Here is a 17,964-nt window from a genome sequence, read left to right on the forward strand (position 1 = left end):
TTAACCTCAAGATACATATTCTGTTATGATATTTTGCATTTAATTTTGTGGTTTCTCTCTGTATTAATTGGCCATCCATATATGATATATCTATCTACATATCTATACTCTATAGTGTAAACAATTTTGAACATTTGAATCCGGATCCCCTTTCTCTCCGAACATGACATTTTGGAACCAATACCAACCATTGAATCCGACATGAAATTTCTTGTTTTTCGACATTCAAACACCTGACAAACAATATAATTCAATAAAGACAATATTTACGACCCATGTGACATAAAACTCGGGACGCCCACAACGAAGTACCGTAAACGAGTAATGCTCAATTACAACGTAAAGCGAATAAATCTTCTCAATTTTGATTCATATTTTAGTTTTAGCATAGTATCGGTACAAATTCACCATGATAGAGCACAAGGTCACATACGCGAAAACAATGTCTGACACAAACAATTAGCTAGGTGAACAAATCCCGGCTACACGAAAGCTTAATAGATCAAACCATTGGCACACGGCCAAGTCACCAATCGAGATCATGACAGAAGAAAGGGGAGAGGAATTAGAAGGCGATAAGCGGATGCTTACCTGGAGAAATCTTAATCGGGTCCATCATCGTGTTACACCGCCACCCAAGTCCTTCACAGCCACCACGACATCAAACTACATATATTAGCCACGCCAAGAATCAAACATCGGTATGTAGTTGTGAAAAAAAGCCTAGTCATGTACCAACTTGTTTGACAACAACTTTGGACCCGACATGATCAAACATTCCCACATGTAAAAACAATCTATTCATTGTCTAACCCTTGCTAAAACGACTTGGTCTTTTAATTGAATAAAGAAATTCCATGCGAGATAATTGAAAAATATTTCCTTATTGGATAAAAAAAATCTTATCCAACATAAGTTTAGGTACTGTGGCGGGAGGCGACGAGACCCATTTCTGCTTCTTTGGAATGATTTTCTCTTCCTCTTCATCTGAAATCATAACAGACCACCACCTAATTCCTCGCGGTACATTCACCACAAGAGCACTAGAACGTACAAGTACGGCAACATGTATGTATATACCTTTCGATTATTCTTCATAGTCAAAATCCATCTCATCTCCGTCGGCCGGTGGAAGAAGTTGTAATAACCGAGAGAAGAAGATACGGGAGGACTCGAGGTGTGCAAGAGCTCAAACTCCTTCTCAATGGCCATGGAGGCGGTGTCCGGCGGCAGCAGAGCCCGCACTTCTTCTCGACCAGGCAAGCTTGACCCGAGCTGAAATTCCAACAACAGACCAGCATCGCCACTTTAGCCACCACATAAATCATTTAATTTAATCGAGAAAAAGAAATGGAGTCGGACTACTTCATTATCGTGCGATAAAAACAGTAAGGCGATGATATCGTACGCATGACTTCAAGTATAATGGAGATCTAACAAATGTAGGACAGGTCTATCTTAATTTTCAGAACAGAACATCATTACGTACATGTACGAAAAGCAACACTAGCGAGCGTGACAAATCTACTCCGGAGTACTACGTAACTAATACATGGGACCAGGAAAATTTATAATCTGAACCGAAACAATATATCAATATGACATGATTACAGCACCATTACTTGTTGTCTTTTGACAAGTACTACAATCATCTAGAAAAAACAAATTGCTTCAGCTTGCAGGTATTACAGAACACTTGAATTGACTCGACTAAATAGGTAGGGATAACGACAGTTTGATACCATGAGAAATTCCATGATTAACGTACTGATCTGATAAAGAGTTGCATCGATCTGGCACCGAAGATGAAAAGGAGTTGTGTTGATCTACAGCCAAACAAACGTCTGTATAGCAACAAATCCCTTGACCAAGGCAGTACAACTCCATTAGCACGCCAGTGTACTGGGCATGCAATTCCTTCAGGACAATAGTGTTGTCTAGCTAGTATTGACGGCGCGGGAGGCCGCGGACAAGCGCGCAGGCTGTCACGATGCTACTCCATAATTAACCTGCAGGAGATGTACATTCAGGGCTGAGCACTGCCGCATATGCATAGTTAGTCAAGTAGTAAGCAGCAAAACAAATGAAAAAACAATCTAAGGTTTCCTACGCATGCTTCACTGCCTACGCACGGACAGAACAAGTTCTTGCTGATTACCTATTCGTTAGTGCGTTCCTGCTGCGTATCGGTTTCGACAGGGAACACGAAACGAACATTGAGGGAAATGCAGCAGGGATGAGGAGAAGGTAGACCTCGACGGGTGCAGCAGGTTGGGGGCGTCGCCGGCCTTGAGCAGCAGCAGGTCGCGTATATGGCCGGTTGCAGGGGGTCGTGGAGGTGGTCTCCGGGTGCGCGCCGTCTGCAGGAGGTCGTTGGGAGCTTCTGGGCCTGCAGCTACCGTTCGGAGGTCCTCGTCCTTCTCCACGGATGGCCGCCTGAGCTGGAGCGGACCGGCCGCGTAGGAGGAGGATCGGGGAAGAAGGGGCGCGAGGGCGGTGTCGGCGGCGGGATGCAGGGGAGGCGAAGAAGGTTCGCGCGCGCGGCCGATTGGAGGCTCGGGGTGGACGATTCGGTGGGGGGTGGAGTCCGGCGAGGGCGGTGTCGGCGACGGGGACGGAGGGGAGGTGGGTGGCCGGCGGCGGCGGCGGCGGCGGGGCAGGATATTGTTCTCTCTTTTGTTTTCCAAAGCAAAACTCCGTGCCATAATATTTCCTCTCGCTCCGTAAATTTGGGGATTCATGATCACTCACCTTCTTATCTTAAAAATCCGTAATTAGTGGATCCCACATACTACTTACTAGACCAGATTCAAGCAAAATGTAATGTTGGCTAAAATAATAATACGTCTAATAAATTCACTGAATCTTCAATTTTGGCCTCTACTCATCCTAAACCACACTTGCTCCATCTAAAAATACAAGTGACTCACTCAACCGGATCTCTTAGCTAAGAGATGATCTCTTAGCACAATCTCTCTCACCACAAATTTAGGATATCTGATTATAAGACTAAAAAATAACCCATTGTACATGCCCTAAGACGCGCGCCCACACGATGTGTCGGATGACGGTTTTCCATGCAGCACGCGCGAGCTCGGGCCGTTTGAGGTCGTTCTCGACGCCATCGATAAGATGCCACAGGGCACGGTCGCCGATGCCCGTAGCAAGGGTCTCAAGGCACTCGGCGCGGCCGAGGAGCCGATGATTCGCCACCACGTACCGAGAGCTGCTGCTCGGCAACGACAACATCACGGGGTCGCGCGCTCCCTCGAGCACGCAAGGGAAATGACAGAGACACGTTGCAGGGGGACCCGGGCACAACCGCCACCCACAGACTTCGCCGCCGCCTGCAGCACCAACCACCTCGTCGAGACGCAAACTGTCGGGCGAAGTCGCCAATGAAGACACGGTGAGAAAGATAAGGCTAGTGCCTCCGGGTTTGGTCAAGAGTCACCAGACAACTCGCCGAAAGCAGAGCCTTTGCGAGTGCTTCACCAACCACCGCATGAGCTCATCCAACAGACCCGCTATCTCAGGGAAGCGCCTTCAAGAAGGGTATGTCGGCTTTTGGAGCGCCATCGCTGCCCAGGCCGAAGCTCTGGGTTTTCACCCCGAGACAAGTTGGTAAGGGAGGACGGGGGAAACCTCGAAGTCGCCTTCATGAAGTAGAACGGCATGCAACATCGTCGGCGTCGTGGCTTCTGTTGTCGGCCAAGGGTTTTCCCCGGTAAGCCCCACATCTGGTCCAACCACACCAACCGACGGAGATCAATCCAGGGCCGAGGAGGATGGATGCACAGCAAGGGGAGGAGCAGCCATCTTCAAATCTTGTCCGTAAGCTAAGCGGGGTGACCACTGTACACACTTGTCGGCACCAGGTCGCCCCATGAAGTCAAGGAGCCGACAAGCAGCACCGATGACATCCAACTTCCGCTAGGTCAGCGCGGGCTGGGCCGTCTCCCCGCCGTACATGTGCCCTCGAACGCAGGAGATTCCCTCCCTTCATCCACGCCAGAGCCAAGGCACCAATTCCCTGCCACCCCTTCATCGAATCCGGGCGCCTTTGGTGGGTGGCCCTCTGGGGGCGGCGGGCCTAGAAGTAATAAATCCGGCTTCCCTTGTTTGAAGGAGCGTAAGGACCACATGCCTCTAAGCCGTCGTCGGGGACTCTCCACGAGTCGATGGGAAGGAGCAGCTCGTCCGCCACTACCGGCCAAGGTCACCCCGGAAGCGCGAGTGGAACCTTATACGTGATATGTTTGGGACGGGTCTCCGGCAAGATCTCAGGTGTTCTTTTTTTCTTTTATGGTAGATTAGAATATTTTTTGGCTATAAGGTCTCCGATGAAGTCGACCTTTTCCTTTTGCTCGTGGATGAATCATTTTTTGCTACCCAGAAGCCAAAAGCAAAATGAGGATTTTTTTTGGCTAAATGAAAAGGAAAGAAAAAAAAAAGCACGCGTATGTCTCAGGTACGTTCCGGCGGCAATGTGCACCTTTGATCCCGCGATGTTGGAAGGAAATCGAATTGATACTACAATCCGTAGTAGGAAATCGAATCGATGTTGGAAGGAAATCGAATTGATGCATGCATTAGATTTTCTTCTTTCTTTGGAATGGATTGTTGGAAATTAAATACTATACTAGTAAAATGCATGAGACGAATGGATGGAAAGGAAGGTAAATGAATTAATTGGATGGTTCCGCCATGCGCACGATCGAGATACTAGTAGTACGCATAGGCGGGATCGATCGATGGATGTTGGTAGCTGCACGAGTCGATAGCTGACTCGTCACCAATTAATTAAGAGCATCTCCAGCTACATTTTTTAAAACGTCCCCTAAAGAGATTGATTTGGGGGACACTGGCCAAAAAAATTGTTTCAGTCGTAAGCTCTAAAGGTCGCTTCGGTTGGACGGGCCGTAAATATTGTTCGATGTCTCTAGTCCATCTCCTATGTATAGAGGCTCTATCAGGAAGAGCGGACACGATTTTTACACTTGCTTTTTGTTTGCTTCGGTCCAGACGTCCCCAAACAACCAATCCAACGCTTTTGCCGGACATCGTTTAGGGGATGCGACTGGAGATACTCTAAGGGAGCTAGCTATCGGACTCGTCCGCGCCCGGGCGCGTGACTTTCCATCGATCATTAAAAAATCATCATCAAATATATTTTCTTATGTTCACGAATATTAAAGCAATTTGTCACATGACTTAACTATGAGTAACATATTTCAAGACATAACAATTTATTGCGGTTGTGATAACTTATTCGCAGCCAAAATTATTCATAGCATGGTTTAATTTGTAACATATTTCAAAGCATTATAGACATGCATCATCGATTCGGTTCGCTAAGAAAAGATTTGCATATTATAGCAAGTTGTAGGGTCCCCGGCTTTGCGTTCTCCCTTGATGGTATTTGGTGGTTGCCTTTGCATGTGATGGTTCTTCGCTCGCGTTGACCATTGTCATCTCGTGGACAACCAGAATCGCGTTGACCATCCGCATCGCGAGGATGGGTAACATGATCTAGGCGTAACCGTCGCTACCACGTCGTGAGAAGGGCCACCACCGCGTCGCAAGGAGGGTCGCCACGAGCTCGACCTACGCAACGGTATGTTGAGAAGGGCCGCCACGAGGCCATCTATCACGAGGAGGGTCGTCGCGTTGTGAGGAGGGCCGCCGCAAGCCTCTTGCTAGCATGCTCGCCGATGCAGGGAGGCGACCGGGTGAGCTGGTGATACATGCAATGGAGAGGGGGCAGGGAGGTGCCTGGGCGAGCTGATATTGGGAGCCTCCTCCCCCATGATCCTCTGGCCCTCGCCGACGAGCTGTTATTTTTTAATCCTTAACCAAATCTTTGTCGTGTACCCCAGTAGAAACACCCGGCGATGGTGGTGGTTTTTTGGTGTTTGTCGTGTGTTACTCTTCGAGGTACTCGATGAAGAGAGGGAGATGACGTGGCCGATTTCTACTCTTTGCAGTGTACCCATAAACAGACACATGGCAAAGAAAACGTTCGGTTTGACGGAATGAAAGTGGAGTTGCGCTTTTCTTCGCCCGGTGTTTGCGCGTTTGACAGCTGACAAAGGCTCTTTTCCGTGTACCCTCAGAAAAGCACCCGACAAAGATTCTTCGCCGGCTAGATCTTTGTCATGTCGTCTTCGCCGAGTGTTGTACACGGCGAAGTCTTTGCCGGGTGTTTTAATCGTTCGCTGGGTATTTTTGATACACGACAAAGATGTTGTTTCCTATAGGGATTGTGACCCATTATAACTCAAAAAGAGTAAAGTCACGTGGAATCAACACTCTCCATGGAATGCTAGGGGGAGACATCACGGAGAATGCAAAACAGAGGAACACATGAAATCACGGCAAAACCATCGAAAACTCTTCCCTTGTAGTGTGGGGTCCTAATACGAGTATATATATGGTCTTTTTTTCTAAAGCGGCGTAGCCAAACATAACTCTGATCTAGCACCCGATTGACAAATAGGACTATTATACACACATGTATTGGGCTAATGGTGCATAACCTCACTTCAAGGCCATTATATATATGAATGGGAAATTCATTCAACATCGATCACAATGATTTTATTTAGCAGATTATCGGAAATGTATTTTCCAAAGGATAAAGAGTAGCGAAATCATGAGCATCAGCACTGTGGCCGGGCTGGAGTAGGTGCATGGTGAAGAGAGAACCGACGGAGCGCGCGTACCTTCCTTAGAGCGCGCGTACCTTCCTTAGAGCGCGCGTACCTTCCTTAGAGCGACGGGGCCGCGTGCAATAATCCTAGACGTACGGACGGTTTGGCTTACAAAAACATTACGGGCTGACGTGCAATGATTTTGTTGGCTGCGTTTTGATTCCTCCCTTGAATCACGGGTCACATGCTGATTTTGTGCACTGCTTGATGCTGTCCGTAAGAAAATTTTGTAAGATTTTTATGTAGGTGTAGCATTACTCGGCCGCGTGGAACCGATCGATCCGGCATCTTCACTCACGAGTCCGTACCACCCGAGACGACCCGTACTGTCAAATGAGATGAGAAGAGGGTACAATGCAATACCTAGCTTATACCTCTCACATGCAGATGCAGGCACGTACAAAAGATAAACATGGCATGGGATGATGGGGCACTTGGGCAGTCACGCACACCTCTCTCTGCCACTCACGCAAGTTACACTGCACCAACTGAACAGCATGCAGGCGGTAGTTGCACAACGCCATGCCTGCCTGCCACAGCCACCATATATTCTCACCTTACTTGTCCACAAGAAGCACCACACCGATGACGCGCAGACGATGCACCGGTTGACGCTCTTCATGCAGCGCGAGCTCGGGCCGTTCGGGATCGTCTTCAACGCCATCGACAGGATGCCGGAGAGCAGCGTCGCCGAGGTCCGCGGCAAGGCCCAGGCGCTCGACGCCGCCGAGGAGCTCATGATCCGCCAGGCACCACCGGGAGCTGCTCCTCGGCAACGACAACATCTCCGGCGCCTGCAGGCAGTCGGGCAGCTGTCCGTCGTCTTAATTAGGCGTTGCTACTGCTGCTACGTAACGTAGGTTGTTTCGCTGGCGAGATCGATCTAAGCCTCTCCTTTAATTTCTTTCTAGGGAGTGCACCATAGTTCATCGCGTGTTATGTTCTGTTGTTAATTGTCCTCTGTTCTATTAGCTGGTTCTAGGCCTCTGCCTTTCATTGTTTCCTGGTCGTGTGAGCAGTATAGTGCGCTTTGTTTCTGCTCTTCGATTATATTTAGTAGTAGTAGTAGTAGTAGCTAGTTTGCCGCCATTACTTGGCCGAATGTGCGCTTGTCTTATTATAGCATTTTATTTATATGGATGTTATTCAAGTTTTGTAGAGTAGTAATTTTCATCTATGAGAGGTCTTGGATTCATCCAGTTCAACTTCAGGAGAGCTATCTTTTTCTCCTTCTTTTGATGGAAATATTTGTTCGTTAACGGGCTTCCAAGTTCATCATTTATGCTAATCATCGGATCCATGTGATCTTAACGGACATTCGTCACTGATGTACGTACTGTGCCTACATGTTGCTGTTGATGTGATATGATGGTGCTCTGGCCGGTCGTTCTGCGTGACTCTTGCAACGATAACTTTTTTTAGAGGAGAGTACATGTTGCGAGACATAAAGCTAAGCTGGACAGTACACCATTGACTCGGACCAGGCAACCGTATCATTTGTACAGCCAATGAGTCGAGAACCAGTCAGCCGGCCGGGTCACACACTATACAGTGTACCAACGCTAGCTGCAGGCCACACAAGGTGAACACTGGTACCGGTCAGAAAGATGCACAGATTAGTCACGCTGTTTCGTCAGCTACTCACGCCGCTTACACTGCACTAGCAACATCGGTGAGCCTGCCACAGTACCATATATGCTCAGGTTCTTGTCAACGGGAGATGCACCGATCAACCCGTTCACTCACACGGTTTGCTGCAGTGTCTCATGGCGAACTTGTGGAGTGTTGAAGTCTTTCTTATCGCTCCGTTTTTCTCTAATTGCCAAGCTAATAATCTTCTTCCTAGTTAACAAAAGTGACAATTCTTTGCTTCATCTCAAATACAAAACTACAATTTCTTAAGGAAATGGGATAAGAAACAGTCAACCGTGTAATTAACTTTACCACAGGTAGTAGTAGTACCACTCACATGAAGATGCAGGCTCAACAATGGCCCCGGTGCACGGCTGTCAAAGAAGCAGTCACACACTCTTTCTACTGCCACTCATGTCGCTTACACTGCACCAAACAAACTAGAAAGCCTGAGGCAGTTGCGCAACGCGATCTCGGTGTGCCACACTACCACCACCATACCCTATATACGTACTCACTTTCCTTGTCTAAGAAATACACCAACCATGGCCAAGTTCCTCCTCTTCCTCCTCACGCTCGGTCTCGTCGCCGCCAGCAATGGTGGAGCAGTCGGCGCTGCAACCGCAGAGGAGGAGGACCTGGCGCGGCGGCAGGAGGCCATGGCGCAGGTCGTCCGGTTGGGCAACCCTAGCTGGCGGCAGCCACCGCCCACCGACGCCGCGACAATCCATCGGCTGGCGCTGTTTCTGAAACGCGAGATGGGGCCGATAGAGACCATCTTCCACGCCATCCGCAAGATGCCGGAGAACAGCGCCTCGGAGGTCCGCATCAAGGACGAGGCGTTTGACGCGGCCATGGAGCTGCTGATTCGCCACCTCAAGGTGCTCCTGCCTCACGGCTGCGCGTCCTGCGCCAACGACGCTGGTTTCGCCGCTGTCAGCAACGCGACGGAGAGCAGCGCCGGCGAGGTCCTCGGCAAGGAGGAGGCGCGCGCCGCGGCCAAGGAGTTGCTGAATAGTCACCTGGACCAGCTGCTCCGTGTGGGCTACGTCAAAAACGACGACGATCAGTAAAATACATCGATCCATGCTGATCTGATAATTTACATGTATTGTTGTCTACTCCCGTCCTGTGCATGACAGTTCTTTGTTCATGGGCATCGGAGCATGCATGGTAGCGCCTTACGATTTCATCTGTTGCCCTTGTCATCTCTTCGGCAATTTCTAATGGATTATTCCACTATGGCTATCATTGTGGTTGCCGTAGTTAAGGTGTTAAGTGGGATTTTACTTAAATCCCACACGTAGTACATTTTGACTTTTTAATGCAAATTTTCTCTTAAAGTTTACACTAGAAACAAGATAATGCATTATAAGTGGGATTTAGGTAGGATCCAACTTAACACCTCTGGTTAAAATAGCCGGCTATAGCCGATAGCCGCGAATTTTTTTGAAGCTATGTAAGGCTATAGCCTATAGCCATATAGCGGATTTGCTAAATAATGAAAAAAATTGGCCATCATATAGTCATATATATATATCAATAATTCACAAATTAATAACATAATAACATCTATTGTACTTGAACTATAGTACTTCTCCATAGATCCGGCACCTTTGAAGCTACTTCTTTGGGGTTTTGACTTCAGCACAACCGCATTGCCACAAACTTCATCATCTTCTTCTCCGTCCGAGTGATCCAAGCAAACTTTACCTCTGGCTGTATCCAATTCCTCAACTTTCTTATCCCTTCCAATATTACTGCTTAGCAGAAGAGCCAACATCTCTGCCTTGACGTCAGCAGGAACCTTTGGGCAAGGTGTAACACTGTTTCCTTTAAGGCCAGCAAGGTGGTACTTGATCCTTGTAACGCCATTAGTGCATATCTTGTCACAGAAATTACACTTGAGGGCATTTTCCTTATTCTTATCTGCAATAGTACTATACTTCCAAGCAGGATCATCTGAGAGACCAGTAGCTGCTGGAGGTTGTTGTATCGAGGCGGTGCTTGATGCACCAGTACCTACAAAACAAGAAAGTCAAACAAATAAGGAAGAGGCTAAAGGGCTTACAAAAGTTAATAAAACAGTTCAAACATCTACTATACTAGTCACACATAGCAAAATTTGGACAGTTTAACAAATTAAAAAGAGAGTAGATCAGTAGAGACTAGAGGGGCTTACCTTGATGCGACATGGTTCCGTGGTAGCAGCACAGACCGAGAGCAGCAAGCCAGCAACTGAGCAACTACTCCACTGAAGTTTGTGCCTGGAGGCAGAGACAGCTAGTTTAGTTAGCTTCTTGCTTGCTTAGCTACATACGTACATTAGTCCAGGCTTATCTAGTACACCATGGAGCTGCTAAATTAGGAGTAGGGAGTACAAGGATTCAACCGACAGGACAAACCACGGAAATAAATCTCACGCATGGAAACTGCGGAACTGACCTGAGGGTATCGATCCAATCGACGCGCCCTTGCCGGATTACAGCAGCAGTCCACTCCAGCAATCAGAACAGCAGCGGTCTAGCGCGCCGAGAGCTAGGGCGTCCTGGGTCTCTCACGGCGAGGAGAGCTTGGAGACGGCCGGATTCATCGGCGAGTCGTCGCCGCCATGGTCGCCTCAGATAAGGGACGGGGAATTTAGTCGCTAGGGTTAGCTTGCCGCCTGGCTTGGTGGCTATTTCGCCAAGCAAATGGGCCGGTCGACTGAAATTTTTGGTCCAAAATTTTGGGCCCATTAAGCGGGAAGTTAGCGGCTATGCGGCTAAATTAAGGCTAAATAGCCTTAGGGGGTGTTTGTTTGGGCTTTTTCTAGCTTTCCACTGAAAAAAGCCAGCAAATCGAAACAAACGGGTGGCTTTGGGTACGTGCTTTCCAAAAGCCAAAGCTGTTAATAGGCAGAAATCACGAAGCACCTTTTGACGTGCTTCCCGCAGCTTCGGCCTTAACCGCGAACCGTTTTCTGGATGTACCCATTTCGTTTCTTCATATTTACGATGTATTGCCACCGCTTAGCCAAATACTAGCCCATATCCAATCGTTTTCTTCTCCATCTGGCAACGTGAGCCAGACACGAGCTCCCGCCGGCGCCGCCACCACTCCCGCCGGCTTCCCCCGCCGTCTGCCGTTGACCCGTCGTCTCTGGCCGATTCCCAGCTTCCGCGCCGACTTCCGCCTCTCCTGCTCTCAGATCGATCGCGTCGCTCACCTTCGGCTCATCCCCGTCCACCAGGCTGCCGTGCTCTCGTGCTCTGCTCTACGGCTCAAGAGCACCACATTCGTCCGCTTCTGGATCGAGCCTGGCCGCATCTGGATCGAACATGGCCGGGGCATGTGCGCCTGTGCAAATCGATTGGTATACTGAACTATGGATCAGTCAGTTCTGAATTTGTGCTTTGTTGTTTCGTGAGCCGTGTTTATGCAATTCTTTGATCAGACAGATTAGATACTCAGAGATGGATACAGCTCGGTACTGTTGTTCTATGGAACTGTGTATGCAATCTATTTTCTATGTAGCCAAATAAACAGGTCATCAACTTAGCTCTGTACGTGGAGTGTGACTATATAGATATGTGTGTGCGTGTGCAGTTTTACAATTATGCAAAAAGCTAAGAACAATATTCATAGTATTTTATAGTCATCAATAATTCAAATAAGCACAAATACATGTTCGTAAACTCTGGGGTATTTCAGACAATTCACAAGTCCACAGTCAGACAGCTAGCCAAATTGACAAACACTTAAACTCGAAAAAGCAGCTTTCCCTGCGCTTAGCCTACTGTGTGACGACTTTCCTCGCACGACCAGCCACAGCCCAAACAAACAGGCCCTTAGCCGGGCTATTAGCGGCTATTTCTGTTTTAGCCTCTAAAGCCTCTAGCTATAGCCGCAGGCCTCGCGAAAGGCTATAGCCCGGCTATAGCCCGGCTATTTTAAACAGAGCTTAACACCCTTGTCGTACTTATGCAACTTGTATTATGCAGGAGATACTAATATATATGCAGTATGTGGTTGATAATGGCCTAATATTAGAAAATATACAGTTCATCAGACATGACACACACAAAACAGACATGGTAAGAAAAAGGGGGAAAGACTTGTATAGGATCGCTTTATTATATTAGGTGAGATCATAGGATCGGCTCGTAAAATTTATTTGTAGAAATTGCAAAAAAATCTAGAACTTGTATACATCATATCTATGGGTTGTATCTACAACTCCAAAAAAACTGCTCAAAAGTATATCTATAGGTAGAGAAATAAAAAAGATAAGCTCTACTCTAAATAGTGCCTATTTTAGGTAAACATGATTTCACACTATTCACACTCAAGATTTATCTTTTTTTGTTCTCTAAGTGTAGGTTGATTTTGAAGCTGCGATTTTCAGGGGTTTCATATATAGCAGAGATGTATGTTGTCAATTGTTTTTCGAATATTTAAACATATTTTGTCTGTTAAGAAAATTGATCTCACAGATTCTATACAAAGTCAGATCCTACCCAAGTTTCCCCCAAGAAAAGGCGCCTCTAGTTCCACCGGCGAGAGGGGCTAGAGGTCACTGGTGAACCAAGATTGATGGGGGGTGACCGGATGTTCTTGGCTAGGTGGCGATTGTTCTATTCCGGGTAGGGCAAGAAAAATAAGTCAATTGGGGCAATTGTGCAGTGATTTTGTGGAGGGCAAGTCGGTAAAACTGGGGATTTGAGGAGAAATGGGATGGACACTTCTCCCTTCAAATATAGGTACAGACTGTCCAATAACAAATAGAAAGGGCTCGCTGCCCCTCTGGAAAAGACCATGCATAATGCCAAAGTGGATCATGCATGTGAGCTGGAATATGGACTGAAATAGGCAATTCCTATGATATCTATTATACTATGCGTACTACCATTTGGTAAGCTACTGATGGAAGTTGAAAACTAGTTAACCCGGCGGGTCACTCACTCATAGTATTCCCTCCATCCTTTCAAAAATATCTCTAGTTTGTCAAAATTTGTATGTATCTACCTACTAAATAGTGTCTAGATACGTCTAAATTTTAATAAATTTGACAAATTTTTAGTAGGATGGATGAAGTACTAGTACTACTTACATGCATCTTTGGGAGGCTAAAACTGTATGTAGCCAAAGAGACGGAGCAACCATGAGAAGCACTAAAATTATTAAACTCATTTGGTGACTCAAGACGGGTACTCCACGCCGAAATACAGTGGCTGCAAATAACTTTGTTTGGATTATGAACAAGCCACCAAGACCAAGTCTGTGGAAATCGTGTGTGCTCTACATTCAGAGCTGTGTACACATTCATCACCGATGTAAGCTGCTATATGCATATTTGCGCTCCATCTACGATTACCATTCTAGAGCAGAGCATATCGTAGTACATTTTGAGCTGCACAAAGCCAAGGCAATATACTGAGTCGTGCATGTGGGCTGCATCGACTGAAATAGGCAAACCTATCATATCTTGCGTTTTATGGAGCAAATCATGGAGATAGGACACGTTCGTCCGGGTGGGTGACTCTCTCCCGTGGTACTACTACTCACATAGTCACATGCATCACTGTGAAGCAAAAGGTGGAGGTTGAAATGAGGATGGAATGGTGAAAAAGATGCATCATGGAGGCTCTAAAACGCCCCCGTGCTGCTCCTCCCGAGCAGCCCGGGCGGAACCCTAGGCGAACAGCGCCGCCGCCACCAACACCCCTCCTCCCCCTGCCGCCGCCGGAGGGCACCACCGTGCAAAAGCCTGCACGGCGTCGGCGGCGGCGGGGCGGCCTCTCCCCTGCAACCTCTCCGCGCGGGGCGTTCTCGCGGGGCTCTCCCCCGGCTGGAGAGCTGCTGCTCCGGTGCGGCTTTATCGCGGCGGGCCCCTGCTCCAGTGTGGTGCTCGTCCGTGTGCCGGCGTGGAGTTCGCCCCGTGCCGTCGTGGAGCTGCTCGGCCTCCCCCGTTTCGGTCTCCCCCTTTCGCATCTGTGCAGCGCCGGCCTCCTTCCCGCGGCGGCTGCTCGCGCCGGCGCCGGCTTGTTCGACACCCCACGCCCCTGCTGTGTGGTTGGCGGCTGCTCCACTTCCCTGCTGGTCTTGCTCCACGCAGGGGCATATCTCGCCCGGCAGATCTGGCCCTGGAGCGTCCCGTGGGGGCTGGACCGGCCTGCTGCCCGTCCAGGTTGAACCACTCAGCTCTTCAGTCGTTCCCTGCCCCCGTGGCCCGTGTCCACCCTTCGGCGGTGGTTTCCGCTGAGTGGAGGAGGTTAGCCTATCTCGACGCTTCGTGTCAAGCTCTGAGAGAAATCTCCGATCCTGGCTTCGCCGGATCAGGCGGTGGCGGTGCTCTCAGCGTCGTTCTTCCTCCTTGGAGGCACCGTCCCGAAGCTTTGCACGTGTCGGATAGCTATGCCTCTCGTCGTCTCGCCGGCCCTTGGCTCTTATCCCTCTGGGGCTAGGTTGTTGTCATGGTGGCCTAGACTGTGCTGCCTGGACGTCCTGGGGTGGCCTCGTCTTGCGTTGCTCTTCGACCACGGGGGTGGCACACCGGTGACATCGCCCCAGACTCGGCTATCCGACGCCCTTTGTCTGTGCTTGGTCTCCGCGGCACAATGCCCTTCGGCTTCGCCGACGGCAGACCGGAGTCGTCGCAGGGTCTCGGCTATCCAACGCCCTTCGACCGTGCCGGTGACGCATCTTGGTGTGCTCATGTCTGGTCTCCACGTATTCAGCTACCTGTTTCGTTGGGCTGCTTACCTTCGGTGTTGAGGTTCTCACCGGAGATCCTCCTTGGCGGCTGGCTTGAGGTCCTCGAGGTGGCTTGCTGGTCATGACTTTGCTCCGGTTCGTGCTTGTGGCATGACTCGACTCTGCATCGCCCTTCGGCCACGGGGTCGATACACCGGTGTCATCGCCCCAGTCTCGGCTATCCGACGCCCTTCGACTGTGCTTGGTCTCGATTCTGCAGGTACTTCGTCGCCGCCCGTCGCTCACCCTGCTAGGTCGTGGTGCTTGTCTCATGAGGAGCTAGCCTCCTAGGGGGGTCGATTGGCTTCTGATGCTAACCTCCCTCTGCCTTTTTGTGTTCCCTTGCTTCTAGTTTGATTTTATTGTATTTTTTGTCTTCTACTCCCTTGTAACCCCTATAATTTCTCTAATCTGGTTGTAAGAACTTGGACCTACCAGGCTACTTTCGTGGAATGCAACAAACGATGGGGATTTTTCCCCGTCAACCTCGACAAAAAAAAAGATGCAGCATATGGATCTGTCACACTTTTTGTGCACGATATTTACATGGCGATAGATATTGCCAAGGCAGCTTGAAAATGCACAATAAAGAAATATTTTAAAATATAAAAAATTGAACAAATCTTTCCCGCATATTTTTCAACATTTTTATGTATACATGTCAAAGTTTTGCGGTAAATCGATATTTTTGTATGTCCCACAAAAATATTGTTTTTTCATGAAACCACTTTGGGAAGACATAAAAATAAAAATGTATGTGTGAAATTTTTTGTCAAATTTTTAAATATTTTATAGCACGTTAAAAATTATTTCAAAAACTAGATACATATGCTCCGGGTGCAAAAAAAAAAGACACGTCCGCGGCAGCTGATGTGTGCCTGCCAGGGCCACCAGTCCACCATATATACTCGTCACCTTCTTTCCCGAGGCGCTCAAGCGAGCGGTGGCCACGGTGAACGGGGCGATGGCGCCGCTGCGGCCCATCTTCAAGGTGATCAGCAAGATGCCGGTGAGCACCCCGGCCGAGGTCCGCGCCAAGGAGGAGGCGCGCGCCGCGGCGAACGAGCTGCTCACCCGCCACCTCGGCCAGCTGCTGCTCGGAGGCTCCGTCAAGATCAGCAACGAGCTGTAGCTTTGCATCATGCTGGGTTCCTCGTAGATTGTTGGCTCAGGGCCTATGCATTTCATTCCCTAATTAAGCTGCTTGTTCGTGGTCGGCCGAGGAAGTAAGCCCACGCTATCTATTCCTCTGTTCCTTGTTATCCTCTGTTCTTCTGTCTTCAGTTCATGGATCTATCGTTAGGTTTCTTTAATTTCCTACGGCATTACTTAAGATGCTTAAATCAATTGAGTTGCTCAAGGAGATTCGAACATTGTGGTTTTACCATCAAAGACGCTATGCATTCGACGGATCTGTAGCATTATTGTACTGTAGATCCTACGGTTTCTTGCGGAGAGATAAGATGCATTATCGAATAAACATCCCAGTCTCGAATTTAGGAATTGTCGAACCGCCATTTTGTTGGATCCGGTGACGAAAATCCCAAACCAAGGACGACAATGCTTCCACTAATTCACATAATTATTAACCAAACTAATGGAAAAACATTCAACATAATTTCGCGCTGCTCAAATTCACCAAGAGGCACTTAATTTGTTGGCAAGAACCTTGCTTCTGATATGGGAGACGAGGCTCGTGAGGGGAAGAGCAGAGCAGGCGCGAGATTGGGCTAGCTTGGTAGCTTGTATGTACGTGTCGATCTCTCATCTTTTGCACTGACACACTGTACCATCCTATCTTCGTCACAAAAATAAAACCGAATCATATACTGACGCACTGACGATTTGGAGAGTACGCCCGGGATAGGGTTGGACTGCACACCAGCCTTCTTCTAGTTCGTACTCTTGAACAAAATATCTCGTGGATTACGAAAATTTGCTTTAGAGCTCAGGTCCCATGAAGCGCATTATTTTTTCGATATTTAAAACCACGATTTCAATGTTTTAAACAATTCTAAAAGAAATTCTTGACATGGATAATGATATACTCTCTACCACATACAAAATTTAAACCAGAATACCTTATATTCTGGGCATAAACAAAATGACAAAATATGATAGATTTTAGAGGTTCAAATTGTTTGCACTATTCATCACTTTAGATGTCAGATTTTTATCATTTTTTTGCAGCCCAAAATACATGGTATTTTATTAGTGTTTCTAGATTACTTTATTCCAAAAGCTAGAGTTATTTACCTACTTTTTAAAACTTCAAATCATCATTTTTGAACCGTTCAAAAAAACTTTGTTTCGCCCGTGATCCAAAAATCTGCACCCGGTGGATTATTGCTATATTGCTTCCTCCTATCGTCCCTAGCTATTGTTTGGATTATTGCAGGACATAGGCAAGACTTGACCTGGCGTATCTCGAGAGCCAATAAGACTATCCCTCCAAGGATGCACACACGGGCGGCTCTAGAGGGCACGGACCCTATATGAATAAGCCCCCAAGTCTGGAACCCCTGGGGTGAGGCTGAGGTTCATCACAGTCCTCACTTGGCTTCTCGTGAGAAAAAACGTTCCGCTCTCTCGTGTCGCCCCCGCCAGGCGACCGGGAGGGCGAACCCTAACCCACCGCCGCCCACCCCCTCCCTCTCCCCCTCCTCTCCTCGCCGTCCTCGGAGGCGCCGCTTGCTCCGTTGAAAGGGGCAGCGAGGAATTGGGCCCTCAACCCCCGCACGGTTACTAGCTAGAGGAACTTCGTGTTGGGATCTCTATCGTTGCTGTTGCGCTGCTCGGTGGGCTCCTTCCTCTGGGTTTGGGAGGCGTCTGCCGGTGGTCTTCTGCGGTGGGGGTTCGGGTAACCAGGGTGGCGGCCCTGGGT

At 48.4% G+C, this 17,964-nt stretch overlaps 1 protein-coding gene and 1 long non-coding RNA gene across 2 annotated transcripts in view; one reads left to right on the plus strand and one right to left on the minus strand.

The window, feature by feature from the left end:
• Nucleotides 1–17,964, plus strand: part of LOC127346087 (uncharacterized) — a 97,689-nt gene that overhangs the window by 48,730 nt on the left and 30,995 nt on the right. Inside the window, exon 2 of the mRNA XM_051372614.2 lies at nt 16,256–16,267. The gene's annotated coding sequence lies outside the window, so the exon portion shown is untranslated. The remainder of the gene's footprint in view (nt 1–16,255; nt 16,268–17,964) is intronic.
• On the minus strand, nt 9,863–11,004 carry LOC139837753 (uncharacterized). Its single transcript, XR_011754420.1, has 3 exons — nt 10,791–11,004; nt 10,528–10,612; nt 9,863–10,367 (listed from the first exon to the last, which is right to left on the minus strand). It is a non-coding gene; the product is annotated as an uncharacterized lncRNA (long non-coding RNA).

Source organism: Lolium perenne, chromosome 3 (assembly GCF_019359855.2).
Source record: "Lolium perenne isolate Kyuss_39 chromosome 3, Kyuss_2.0, whole genome shotgun sequence".
Lineage (NCBI taxonomy): Eukaryota > Viridiplantae > Streptophyta > Magnoliopsida > Poales > Poaceae > Lolium > Lolium perenne.